Here is a 14,899-nt window from a genome sequence, read left to right on the forward strand (position 1 = left end):
TGTCAAACGCAAAATTGTGTGCTATACTTAATTTATGGTCACCGAACTTTGCCAACCGCAGAAGAAGTGATGTGAGAATAAATCCACTCGAATCGTAATGATATCATTGATCAAACCTTAAATCGCCTCCAAACTGGAATATCAATATCCCCAATCAAAGTAAAGTTTAAGCACAGACACTGAAATTATTATTCACCATATTCACTTGATAGTTTAAACAGATTATCTAATTCGCAGATAACTAATTAAATTAGTAATACTAAATTATCAAAGCTAATCAATCAATGAGTGATTGTTAATCAATGATGCTCAATGAAGTAAACAAATTCAATATTCAGTCCACTGCCAAGTCTTTTCATGTATCATATATACCACTGTAAAGCCATATATAAGTGAATGAATTGTGTATTTATTGTATGTGTAAAGTAATGTGTCGTTATAAATGTGTAAAAAAAGAAACAAAGACAAATGTTCTATTTGAGTAATGTGAATAAACGCACCACTTTCTCTCGATAGGAATTCAAGTATCGTGTCATCCACAAAGTCAAAGCCACCAGGTATATTTCAGTGCCTTCGGCGTTGTGATTCAGACATTCCTCCTCTCAACTCCTTATGTAAAAAATAAAAATAAAAATTCTATTTCACGACAACAGTCATCACCATTTGTAAATCCAAAGCTAAAAAATGAAACCTTGAAAAATATCTGTAAATCTTAATCATAGTTCAAATTTATGGAACAATTATAATTATAATTAATAACAATGCATAAATATTAAAGAATAAACTGTATTTAAATGAACGAGCAATTTATATATAATTGTTAACTTCATGTCACCAGCAGAGAGCGACATTGCTTCCACTAAAGCATGCAGTTTCCCATATGTACCGCTAGAGGGAGATATTTAACCACATTAGAGTAAAAATTGTGCAGTTCACCACCTATTCAACTAGATGGCGCCATTTAACCACAACAGATCATCCTCCCCCCTTGGGCGGACGTAGTCCGTCCACTCCATGACGTAACTTGTAGCTCCGCCTCTCAAAAACAAATAAACTTCCAGTAGCAAAGTTAACAACGAAGAGGCGACACCACCAGAACACAAACAGACGCCAAAAAAAAACAACAAAAAAAAACGGGGAAACAATCAAAAGACACAACACATTCACATTATACCGGACTTAATCTACAACGAAAGTACAACACTAACCGGGACAGCTCAACAAAAAGACACATTTATTGTAAACATCCACGTCAGAGCACAGATAACAAAGTCCCAATAACCAAAACCCCGAACCCGGCATCCCAGGCCATTCATATTCACGCACAGAGACACAGCTAGCAGACACAAAGACAAAAATACGAGATAGTTAAAAGAAAAAAACAAAACAACATGGCATGTTCACAATTATTCTACGTTGACTAATATTCTAATGGTCACATACAAGCACTTAACCAAGATACCTGCCCGCCGGTAAAGACAGCAAGTTGCTACCACCAAATACACAGTTTACCACATTATTAACCTAAACAGCTTACACATAAACACACACGACAAACAGAGGCACAAACCACAGAATCACAACAAACGCACAAAAAGAAAGGCACGATCGATCCGAGACAGTTCACACCGATCCCTGCAGCGGAACGCTGTGAACAATTCCTACACTGTAAAATACACGTCCATGAAATAAGGAAATTACAACGGATAAACCAGATCCATAAACACATAAAACACAGCTGAAAAATAACATTATTCAGCAAACAATGCCATGAACCGGCAAAGCAAATAAGCGATCATATAATTGAGAAAAACCGCACGTTAATCCAACCAGATTGCTATTTAATAGTCAAAAGCAGCATCGAACATTTAATTATTATTATTATTATTATTATTATTATTATTATTATTAAATCAGGCCTTTGTCCGGAACGTATTTTACCACAATTAAATGAATGCTGATATTGTATTTAATTTGATCCATTATAATAAATCAATCCAGTAATATAATTCTGTAACCAGAACAGCAACACTGGATTAAAGAATGCATGTAACTGTAGCGGATGCCGGCTTCATGTCTCAGACACTGCTAGAAGTGTAAAATCTACATGTTGTGTATGTAACCGTTGTAGCTATAGAAATAGTTAAAAAACTAGTTCAGATCAAATCATTGACCTAGATCATACTATATTATACGTAATTTTTTTTAACTCATGGAGCATCAATCGTTCTCAATCGTTTATTATTATTAATAATAATAATAATAATAATAATAATAATAATAATAATAATAATAATAATAATAATAATAATAATAATAATAATGAACATTATACACAAACATAGGCACATATTCATAAACAACTTAAGCATGCCATCTTCACAGGTTGAACATATTGCTCTGACAGTGTACAGTTTCAGTGCAGACTCATTTTCCAAAATTTTCAGGGATTTTTTCAGGGATTTTAAATAAGAAACTATGAAGTTTTTTTTTTTTTTTTTTTTTTTTAAATCGGCATTTATGTATGGATAATTTGGTTGTCAATTACAAATTATTAACAGCAAAGTCTATATTTTTATTTTTAGAAAAATAACCAAATTTAATACATACGTGTATTCCCTTGAGTTGCAGCCACCTCCACAATTCCTCCCAAAATGTATGAACCACAGTACACTTAAAAAAAAGATGCTCCAAATCTTCCATTTCACTGATACAGAAGGTACAGCCCTGCACCTATCCATTTAATTTAGGTCTGATAAAAGGTTTTATCGAATAAATTTTATTTAAAATTTTAAAGTTTAATTCTTTAACTTTTGGAGGGAGTGGACATTTTAAATATTTAGTTCTAATTAAAGTTACATGGCCAGCTTCAAAATCTGTCAATATATTATGTATTTTAGTCTGATTAGGGAAAATATTTTTGTTAGTAATTGTCTGATTAATTTGTAAGTTTTTTTTTTATCGCAAAAAAAATAAAAAAAAATATTGTCAATGTGACATCATTTCCGGGAAGTGAGCGGTTGACTTTGCAGCCAATAATGCCAGATCGGATTAGACACTTTTGAATGGTAAAATGTTTAAATAATCATTTTATATATTATTATTACTCATCAGGGCGATGCCTTCGGTCTTCAGGTCAAGGTCTCCTAAAGACCCCCAAAACTAAATTTAAAACCAGAGGAGACCTGGCGTTCCAGGCTGTAGCTCCCAGACTCTGGAATAACCTGCACCAGTCTCTCAGGGAGCTCAACTGTGTGGACACTTTTAAAAAACTGCTGAAGACTACACTTTACAGTAAAGCTTTTAGTTAACTGGATTTTAATTTTTATTCGTCCTTTAATGTTGCTGTTCTTATGATATTTATGCACTCTTGTTTTATTATTCTATTGTGTTGCACTTGTACTCTTACCACAACTCTGTACAGCACTTTGTGATTTTATCTGCAAAAAGCGCTTTATAAATAAACTACTTACTTACTTATTATTATCAGCGTATCTAAACCGATTAACGTGTGCATTAAAGAATGCTAGTGGATTATCCCTATATATTAATAATAATAATAATAATAATAATACGGCTACATATCTTAATTTTTCTTTTAATTAAACAGTAAGCTTTTCAATTGTATTTGTGAAAAAGTGCAAATTAAGTTTTTGAATATGATTACCTCAGATTTTTTTAAGTTATAATCCTGATTTTTAAAAAAAAAAAAAAAAAAAAAAATGAGATCGCTCCTGCTGACTTTTGCTATCAATTTCTTTCTCCTCCCTGGTTCGGTTGGGAAGCATATACATGTTCACTCCTTTTCAATGCAGTTATTGATGACAAATTACCGAAAATTCCAGTTATGTCACTCGGAATCAATGGATTCGAATGGCAGGCCAATAACTTCCGGGGAACAAATTAGTCTACATGAATCACGTGACGGTCAAGCATTTTGGACCTTCCCGCAGGCTGCAGCGGTTACTACTTGGGCTCTATACGGCTGATCCGACCCAGCGGCTCACCGGGAAATTCCCCGGTGTCCCCATACGCCAGTCCACCCTTGGTTTCCGCATTTCCTCTGCAAGTAAATCCATAAATTAGTTCCGTCACCCTGATCCTCTCACTGTCAGCTACTATGATTATTTGGAAAGAGGAGACATTCGTTTCCCACAATGTTTTAATTTGGACTGCCCATATGGTTCATCGTGCCTCATTACTGAATTCGAAGCTCCGTCCACAGTTAGTAGTTGAGCTTAAACCAACAAAAACCCAATAATAGTCCAACTAACGAGTAGAACGGTTCCACAGCACTTAATTTCTTAGACACTTCCCAGAGTTTAGGTGTAAAGATCCACTTGTGAAAAATGGTTTCTCGTTTCCAGCCTTGCAGTCTCCACAGAACACAACTAGCTCTCAATACTGTGAATCCTAAATCTCTTTCTCAACACACAGAAGGCCCGCCCTGTGGAACGACCTTAACTGAAACGAAGAGTCAGTCTCACAAATATCCAATGACAGACGCGAATTTTTGTACGTAATATGATTGACATGTCGCAGTCGAATTGTTGCCGGAATAAAATAGCGATGATCCCTCCTCCACAGTCCCTGCGTTGTCACTAGGGAAACCCCGTGGCTAGGTTGTGTGCCATTATCGTTGAGACCCACGGTCGAAGCCGGCCAGGGTGGGGGGATGGGCGCTTCTGTAGACCCGACTAAGAATCAGATCCCGGTATCACATTCAGCAGCGTATACTCCATTATAAACTGGATTCGTAATTATACAACATAACAGAATAAGATTATGTATCGACCATTGATTTAACGTTGTTATTTTATTAATATAGTGCATTCGAAGACAAGCAAGCTATTCCGCTTCCAGCTAAGACGGAGGTGACACAGAAGTTTTTTTTTTCCCCCGAACCCCGAAGAGGAGCTACTTTTAAAGGCAGAGGATATAGGAGACTCCGAGGGCCAAATTCAGGCCTATAGGTCTGATTGGACTTAATGTTGGGATATCCCAGGGACCTTTTTCCTACAAAAATCAACTTTGCCTGTACAACTTTGGAATGCCCCTTTAGGTGAGTAGAGTACGATGGTGTAGCATAATGTTTTGGATTTTTCTGTTGTGATTAGATGTGTTACCAACCATGTTTTAAGCGTTACCCGCAACTAGGAAGCTAATGCGTAGTTAAGACCCTGATGTTTACAAAGTTTAATTGAATGTACGGTATTTCCCTACATTTGACTTTATTGGCTTTCATGCCACATTAACAGCCGTCGTTGAGGATATTTTGCTTTACAGGACGCTTTGGGTAATGTCTAGGCTGGTCCACCGTACCTTTTCGGTCAGTGTTCTTTGGTCACTAGCTTTTTGTTGTTTGGTAAAGGAATAATTTACAACAATCGCGAAAATGAATTACCGAAATGAGTGCTAATTTATAGAACAGCACTAAATGTTCAGCGAGATTCCTGGAGATTGATTTGGATTAGGTTTTTCACGTTTTTTTAGTGTCTTGTGTAAATATCTTACACATTACAATTTTATTTTTTTCATCATTAAATTGGGATATCGCTTAATAATTTGCAATTTCAGCCCTAAATATGATCATATGGGTTGAATCATTATACATCTTTATTGGCAGTAGTTATATAGACCTAACGTTAGCGAGGCACGACTGGGATCATATCCATGTGTGCTTCCTACACGTTAGAATTTAATAGTGCAATGTAGTTTGCTTGGTTTAGAAGTTCACATTAACAACACAGAGGGTAAACTACTAACATACAGTGTTCGTATCCAGTGAATACAGGCGTATTTACGGCAGCCGCTTTAATGTTTTTGTGAAGCCAGAAATAGGTACATTTAAACGAAATTTACATATCTGGGTTGAATTCTGTTGAGTGTTGGCTAAGCCCTCAGCTGCAAAGTTGGTTACATTAGCATGTAGGCCAAAGGCAACCATTACTATGCTAGCATTAAGCTAACCTGTAAATATTTTCTGTTGATTCTGCAAGCAATTTAATGTTGAATTCGTACTCTGCGAATTGTGTTGCTTGTGTACACTTACAATTTCATAAATGTCTTAATGGGTTTGTGAATAAACAAATACTCCCTGAAGCTAAAGGTAACTTCCCACGTCTATATATATTGCACTGACAACGCTTCCATGTAAATGTATTTGCTTAGCTGCCAATGAAGCAGAGCTGCTGGCTTGTGACTTGCTGTTATTCACCTCCCCCACCTACCAAACCCCAGTCTTGGTGGCGGTTTAGAGAAAGGGCTGGTTTTTGTGGGGGCACTTGTTTCCTTTTTTAGCCTCCATTTTATTTCGAAATATGGCCAACTGTGAGCAGCAGTGTTATGTCAATACAGAGCATTTAAAATATATATCAGAGTTTCAAAGTAATTATTGTTTTCTGCACGCTTGTGTTTGTGATTGAAGAAGACACCTCTTCCAAATGGGACCTATAATATAACATGTCAAATTATGGTGTCAAATGATCTCTTTGACACGTTTGTTCCAATAATTTTGCTGTTATTTCATTGTGTGTTAAGCAACAAATGGAAATAAAATAAGTTTACCATGGGAGATGCAGAATTGAACACTGCTACCCCCAATTGATTTGATTTCCCTGAGGTTTTGTGGAAGAGCTTGCCTTTTTCTCAACACAAATGGCTTCAACAACCATTGATCGCTGCAGGCTTGGACACAAGAAAAACAGAGGGATTTATTATTATTATTTTTTGTAATAGTAGGTAGTTGCATAGTATGGATACTAGGAGTTACACGATCAGAATTTTTTTTGGCCGATCTCCAATCATGTGAGGAGGGATCGGTACCAAAGTTGGTACTTTTTTTTTTACTGCCTGGTACCGATTTACGTAAAATCAAACAGTACCATGTTTTGATTTTGACTGTGTGGGAGTGGAGGAGTAAATTTCCCTCTTCACAGGTGCATAGCGGATGTGGGGCGTGCACACGCACTTGTGTCCACCAACCCCCCTGAAATGTTATAAAGAGAAAATATGCGTGAGCGCCAATGCTTCGCTGTCCGCTCTTTAGTCAGACTCTCCTTTCACCCCGCGGCTGCACTGACTGAGTTGCGTTAATGGCACACGCTGACTTTCCTTTCATAGCCAGCGGACCCAGGCCCAGTGCTCCGCTCCGACCGACAGATGCGAGTGAAATACTATAGAGCAGTGTTTCTCAAATGGGGGTACGTGTATCCCTAGGGGTACACGATGGCACTGCAGGGGGTACCGTATTTTCCGGGCAATTGAATGCACAGCTGTATTGGCCTCATTCCAATAATTTAGCAATTTTTCAAGATAAATCCACGTAAAGGCTACTCCGTTACATAGGCCGCACCCTATTGGCTGATGAGGGTGCCCATCCAACCAATCAGAACGGGCAGGTAGGCTGGCTGCTGTACTCCGGTTCACGGAGGTTTCCGTGTATTTTGATCAGTTTACATCTCTACATTAATTTAATTTTAATTTTAATTACTTTATTAATCCCTGAAGGGAAATTGTTACATATTTTAGGGACATGCTTCTCACGGACACAGGCCCGAATCACACACATGCACAAACAGGACCTGTGAACATTAGGGATGTAACGATTCGCTCAACTCCCGATACAATTCGATTCACGATACTGGGTTCACGATATGATTCTCTCATGATTTATTTTGCAAAATGGGACTGTAGAAAAATGATGACTGAAAAATATTCCTTTATTTTTTTTGAGTTCAAAACTATAAAAAAAAACTATACTGTTTTCCTTTTGATTTTCATTGTCAAAAGTATCCCTTGATAAACTATTCAAAACATTGCAATTTAACTAAAAATAAATCTTGAATGAAATAAATAAAGGAATAATACAAATGAAGAAGCCTATTAATTTAAATTCTGGTTCTATAGTAAACAATGCAGAACTGCATAATAGTTCTTCTTAAAAGTGCAACTGAAAATGTATTTGGCCCTTAACAATTGGACTTAAAAAAAAAAAAAGTCATTGCATTGTATTTAGGTCAGATATTTGTTTGGACCAGCAGAGGGCGCTGGTAACCCAGTTGTCAGTTGGCATGCAGGTATCTTGCAGTGAAGGAGATGCTATGCTAGCAGACAGAGCTAATAGAAAAATGTGACTTTTACAGATATTCATGTAATATTACAGATATTTTTCGGTGCTAAAGGGGTAAGGAATCATTTAAGAACATGTTTAAAAGTATGAGGAGGCCAGAAAGAAAGTATTAGCAGATTCCGCCCGACGCCAACACTTCTGGATAAAAAAAGTACTGCGATTCAATTTTCACAGTATCGATGTGAGTCGTGATACCTATGAATCGATTTTTAACTGCCGTACGATTAATCATTACATCCCTAGTGAACATGCATCAATGGAGAGATGTCAGAGTGGGGCTGCTTCCACAATGAAGGGAGCGCACCAGAGCAGTGCTGGGGTTTGATGCCTTGCTCAAGGGCACCTCGACAGTGCTCGAGATGTGCCCTGGCACCTCTCCAGCTACCAGAACAACTTCTGTATTTTGGTCCGCATTGGGACTTAAACCGGCCACCCTCCGGTTTCCAACCCATGTCTCTACGGACTGAGTTACTGCCTCTTCACTGCTCTATGTCTGCATATCAGTCCATTTACAGCTTTTTATGGTCAGTTTTTACTGAAACCAATCCGATCCACACATCCCTTCACTCCCCGTGCATATTGCCTCAGCAGTGATCACGTTGATTGGACTCTGAGTCAGAATACGGACACGATCGCTTCTGAACAAACATAACGTGGTTATTTGGAAACTTTTTGCTATTTCCTTTTTTTTTTCTATCATTAACCGGCTGATCTTTATTTTATCCGAACTGTTTCAGCGCTAGAATTGTCTCCATGACCAAAATGATTAACCCCTATACTATACCAGACAAGTATCACAGTTCTAGGTAATATACTGAAGCCTTTTTAAAAAAATATTTTTATGAACTGCAATGTATTTGTACAAGTTAGAAATATTTATTAATTACTTATAGTGTTGTTTGGTGCATGATAAGAGTATATGAACAAAAGCATATAAGCAATTAAAAACTAATAAATGTAGTTAGAATTTATATGGTTAAAATAAAAAAATTCAGTTTCCTTTGCACATCAATTTATGTTTAACTAATATAAATAATCAACTTAGGATAACAAATCCACTGTCTTTTTTTGAAAAAACAATTTGACAATAATGCTTCTTCTCCAGCATAATAAACCATAGAGGATAAAGTACAATAAACAGCAGTTGATTCTCTGTAAAAACTATATTTGAATGTATTTCCTGGGTGACGTCACTGGTGTTTTGAGATTGAATGTGATCCCTCCTTTGTATGTGTATAATTTGTAAATATTGCTTGTACATTGTAAATATCTCTGAAAAAAAAAAAAAACAATAAAAGAAAAAAGATCGCTCTGAGTCCGTGCGGAAAAAAACTAACAAAAAAGTGTTCCCTTCTTTGGCTCCTATAGCTTGGTGGCAGCATCTGCACAGTGGATCTCCTATTGCTTTACTGTCTCTGCCTTGTTTAAAGCCAAAATAGTTCCAAATGTAGGGCCCTATAAAATCCATTTAAATTTTTTCCAAATTCAGTTTTTTCCACTTTATTTTTTTAGTTTTTAACTCCTGTGAGGAAACAAAATAAATAATAATAAATACAAAAACTCATAATTAAACAAAAATGTATGTCAAAAATAAGTACACACAATTAAAAGGTAGATATAAGTTGTAGTGTCATGGACTATTCTGACTGCTCCTTTTTAATATTTATGTCATATAAAGATGTATTAGAACAGCATTAATGTCACCTGATTTCCTTTCAGGGATCAATGGTTTACTGAATCTGATCCAGTTTATTAATTAAGTTTTGATCAACTTAGTTTATATTAACCTAATTTAAATGATCCTATCTTCTGTGTAATGTGGAATTTGACGTTGACTAAATGTTGCACTTTGTTATTTTGTCCCCCATAGTCAGGACAAAAGTAACACCACGCAATACACTGAAGTTAAAAAAACAAAAGAAAACAAAACAATGTTCTGGCTAATAAGCCATGCACTCTCTCAATAGAAAAAAATATAAAATTTTTCTTTGCTTAATTAAGAAAAAAGAATCAATTAAGTATAAACCTATATTGTTTACATTATTGTGTTTCATTAGTAAATTTTTTATTAATTCATTATTTCAACATGCATTTTACTGTAGCTCTGATGAGATGTTAGAATGTAACATTCTAATAACATTGCTCCAACTGACTTTTATTTTGTAGACTGGAAGTTCCCACTGAAATGGTTGCACTTGAGGTAGCTTGCTGACTGGGAAAGTGTACTTAGGAGGCACGGACAAAAAGCTGGAATAAAAAGAACTAAAGGACAACACGGACTGAGTTATTCTTAGTTAGCCAGGCATAACAGTTGAAACACTGAGCAGGTGAAGATGGTTAAAGCTGATCACGTTCTCACGGAGCACTGCTGCGCTACACGAAACACGGACGGCGCTTTACAGGCACAGCAAAGTTAAACTGGCACTAGAGGTTCTGTAGTTAGCAGTCAGTGATGATTTGCGTTGTTTTAGAGGGTGTTTGTGGTGATTAAGGATGAGTTTAATGCAGCCAGGACAGGAGGAGGGAGGGCGGTGAACCTAATAAGCGGTCCTCGGAAACATTTCTTCTTAAAAAATGTTTTTTGCCCCACGGTGACAGCGTTTCATGCCGATTTTGCCCATTTACGCATTTAAACGCTTTTATTGGTTGATTCCGTGATTCCCTCTGCGATTCCATTAAGTTGGATTTTATAGGGCCCTACATAAGTGAGCATGAGAAAATATGTAAGGAAAATAAAATGTTAACTAACTTAAAAGACAAGCAGCGTGAAATTAACACTAAATATGCAATGTGTTGACTTGTATATGAACTGTAAATGTATTAAATAAACAAATGTGCTTCAAATACCTATTTATGTTTTAATTTAGGCTGTATTATAATGTAGGAATTAGAGCTGGGCAATATGTCGAGATTCAAGATGTATCGAGTTTTCTATTTTGGCGATATAGAAAACTACAATATCACATATCTTATTTTGTATAAAAATACTTTGCTTTTAATTCTCAGAACAACATGTAAAGCTCAGTTAGATGGATTAATGAGTGCATTCTAAGTCAGTGTGGAATGTTAGAAAAGGCTTGATCAAGTGATGTTACTCAAACAGTAGTCAGCAACTGTAGGTATGAGAAAAACTGACCCATTTATGATTAACCATTTGGTTACATGCATTTTAACCTTCAACATAATATCTACAGTATTATACATTTGAAATAATGTAATATATATTGGAGATTTTAGATGCAGTCCGATAAAATCCGATATTCATTTTCTGGCTGATATTGGACCGATATCAATATTGGATTGGGACACCCCTAGTTTTAGCTTTAATGATAGACATTTTACCTAGCAGGATAATCATATTCAAAAAGTGTGTACATTTATCTTCAAAAACACATAACAAAATATTCTGTGGTGTGATTCGCACAATAATATCCATAGACCCTAACCATGACTTTACACTGACCCAAAACAGCCATGTGGACAAAACAAATCAAATGCATCAGCCACTGCTTGTTGCAGAAATACTTAATATTGACACAAACATTAAAACATTTTTCAAATATCATATCTCGACTATTCATCAGCATGCATGGCTATGCTGTACCCCCCCCCCCCCGCCAAAAAGAAAGGCTGCGACCAAATTCTGTGCCTGTGCGACTAACTTTTCCAGTTTCTCACAGGTCTGTGAGAGTCATACATCTTGCTTGTTTGTAGGTGCCCAAATAATTATTTTACTGAGGGATTTACTAATTAATTCATCAAAAATCCTACAATGTGATTTTGTGGATTTTTTTTTTTTCATTTTAGTTCACAGTTGAGGTATACTTATGATGAAAGTTACAGGCCTCTCATCTTTTTAAGTGGGAGAACTTGCACCATTGGTGGCTGACTAAATCCTTTTTTGCCCCACTGTAGGTGAAAACCTATGCGTGTGTGCTTCAGGGGAATAGTCGACACAGAAGCGTGTGTGCACCCCACATCTGTGTTCCCTTGAACATGGACTAATAACAGCAGGTTTTCTGATGCCACGGAACTGGGAAATATCGCTGTACTCCGTTGATGGAGGTTTCACACTAGGTCCAGGAAATATATCGAGATTCAAGATAAGGCTGGGCGATATATCGAGTTTTTAAAAAATATCTATATATTTATTTAAGACATGTAGCATAGGACTATATCGTAATATCGATATAATTTATGTAACACTAAAAGTTTTTTCAGTAGAGCCGCCAGTATGCGTTTTTCTCCTCTATCTTAACACAGGACTCAAAACAACTCGTTACCATCACAATGTAAATGGTAAAATGGTAAATGGACTTGATTTTATATAGCGCTTTATCACCACACTGAAGGAGTCTCAAAGCGCTTTACATAACAGCTCATTCACCCAATCACTCTCACATTCACACACCAGTGGGACAGGACTGCCATGCTAGGCGCTAGTCGACCACTGGGAGCAACTTAGGGTTCAGTGTCTTGCCCAAGGACACTTCGACACATAGTCAGGTACTGGGATCGAACCCCCAACCTCTCGATCAGAAGACGACCCACTACCACCTGAGCCACGGTCGCCCCACAATGTACATTTATTGTATGCAGGGAAAGCTCAAACACTGCTTCTATGTTGTTTCAGAGGTCTGACTCAACTCTGACCTTACGTTACCATACCTTAAAGGGACAGTCCTCAGGCGATCATTACAGTGTACGTGTGTGTGCGTTAGGGATGTAACGATTCACTCAACTCCCGATACCATTCGATTCACGATACTGGGTTCACGATACGATTCTCTCACGATTTATTTTACAAAATGGGACTGTAGACAAATGATGACTGAAAAATATTCCTTTATTTTTTTTGGGAAAAAAACTAGAAAACACGGTACTTATTTCCTTATTTTTCATTGTCAAAAGAATTGCTTGATAAGCTATTCAAAACAATGCAATTTCACCAAAAATAAATCTTGAATGAAATAAATAAAGGAATAATACAAATGAAGAAGCCTATTAATTTAAATTCTGGTTCTATAATAAACAATGCAAAACTGCATAATAGTTCTTTTTCCTTTTAAAAGTACAACTGAAAATGTATTTTGTGCCTTAACAATTGGACTTTTAAAAAAAAAAAAACAGTCATTGCACTGATATACGTCCTATTTGTTTGGACCAGCAGAGGGCGCTGGTAACCCAGTGGTCGGTTGGCATGCAGATATCTTGCAGTGAAGAAGAGAAGCTATGCTAGCAGACAGAGTTAATAGAAAAATGTGAGTTTTACAGATATTCAAGTGAAATTACAGATATTCTTTCAGTGCTAAAGGGGTAAGGAATCATTTATTAACATATTTAAGAGTAGAAGCCAGCCAGAAAGAAAGTATTAGCAGACTCTGCCCGCCGCCTACACTTGTGGATAGCGCCCTCTGCTGGTTAAAAAAAGTACCGTGATTCAATTTTCAGAAAATCGATATCAACCGTGATACCGATGAATCAATTAATCGTTACATCCCTAGTGTGCGTGCATGCCTGTGCGTGTGTTAGTAGTGGTAACTGTTATGTTATAATACTTTGGCTAATAGTATCCGATAAATTCACCATTGTCAGTAATAATAAATTATTTATAGGTAATTGTAATAATAAAAAAAACTGCACAGCACTTTGGTCAGCTGAAGCTGTTTTTAAAATGTGCACAAATGCACATAATTTGTTTTTATAGATGATGTTATTGTTCTCTACATGTAGGTTAATAAAGGTCCCTGTGTGACATTTGGCATGTGGCTTTCACTGACTTACCTGAAATATTGTAAAAAATAATGTTTTATTGCTTAATTAAATTAATGGTTTATAAGATTTACTATGGGGTTTGACTCTGAAAAAAAAAAAACTAACAGGTATGCTATGCTATACTAGTTGGTAGATACCCCAATTACATCACAGGAAAACATCAATATATATTGAGTATTGCCATTCTGGTTTGATTGTATGTCTCAAAGCATCGTCTCAAGGCAAGGGCAAAATATCGAGAGATATATCGTACATTGTGATATAGCTTGAAAATATCAAGATATTAAAAAAAAGGCCTTATCACCCAGCCCTAATTCAAGATATATCAAGTTCACTATTTTGATGATGTTGAAAATTACAATATCGCCAGTAACGATATATTTTTTTTATATTTTATAGCTTATTCCGTATTAAATTACTTGTTTTAGGAGTCGCTGCTTTCACTACTTCTCAGAACAGCATGAAAAGCACAGTTGGATTGATTTCTGAGGGTGTCCTAATCCAGACCTTCCCCTAAACAAGCCACATGAAAGAACTCACTCACACATGTTGTCTAGGGCCCTATAAAATCTACATTGCTGGAATCATAGACGAAATCACGAAATTGACCAATTAAAATGCAGTCCACTGTTGAATGCAGAAATTGACAGAATGTGGATGAAATGACGTTTTTTTATGGGGAATTGTTTCCAGGGACTGCTCATTAGATGCACCACTCGGTGCTCGCCCCCCTCATGTCCTGGCTGCTTCAAACATTGTCTAAACCACCCAAACTGCCAAAAAACTACGCAACTCATCATTCACTCCAAAATATGGAGCCTAAAGTTCCCGCTAGGGATGTAACGATTCACTCAACTCCCGATTCGATTCACGATACTGGGTTCACGATACGATTCTCTCACGATTTATTTTACAAAATGGGACTGTAGACAAATTTTTTTTTTGGGAAAAAAACTAGAAAATACTGTATTATTTTCCTTTTATATTTCATTG

The 14,899-nt window shown here is 36.5% G+C and overlaps 1 protein-coding gene across 5 annotated transcripts in view; it reads left to right on the forward strand.

Annotated features, from left to right (window-relative positions):
* Nucleotides 1-4,602: 4,602 nt before the first annotated feature.
* Nucleotides 4,603-14,899, forward strand: part of setd5 (SET domain containing 5) — an 81,994-nt gene continuing 71,697 nt past the window's right edge. For 2 of the 5 annotated variants that reach the window (XM_028447729.1, XM_028447727.1), the window contains exon 1: nucleotides 4,614-5,062. The gene's annotated coding sequence lies outside the window, so the exon portion shown is untranslated. Of the gene's footprint in view, nucleotides 5,063-14,899 lie in introns of all 5 variants that reach the window. The other 3 variants (XM_028447728.1, XM_028447731.1, XM_028447726.1) reach the window with 2 other exon arrangements.

The sequence above is a fragment of the Gouania willdenowi genome, chromosome 5 (assembly GCF_900634775.1).
Source record: "Gouania willdenowi chromosome 5, fGouWil2.1, whole genome shotgun sequence".
NCBI classification, from domain to species: Eukaryota; Metazoa; Chordata; class Actinopteri; order Blenniiformes; family Gobiesocidae; genus Gouania; species Gouania willdenowi.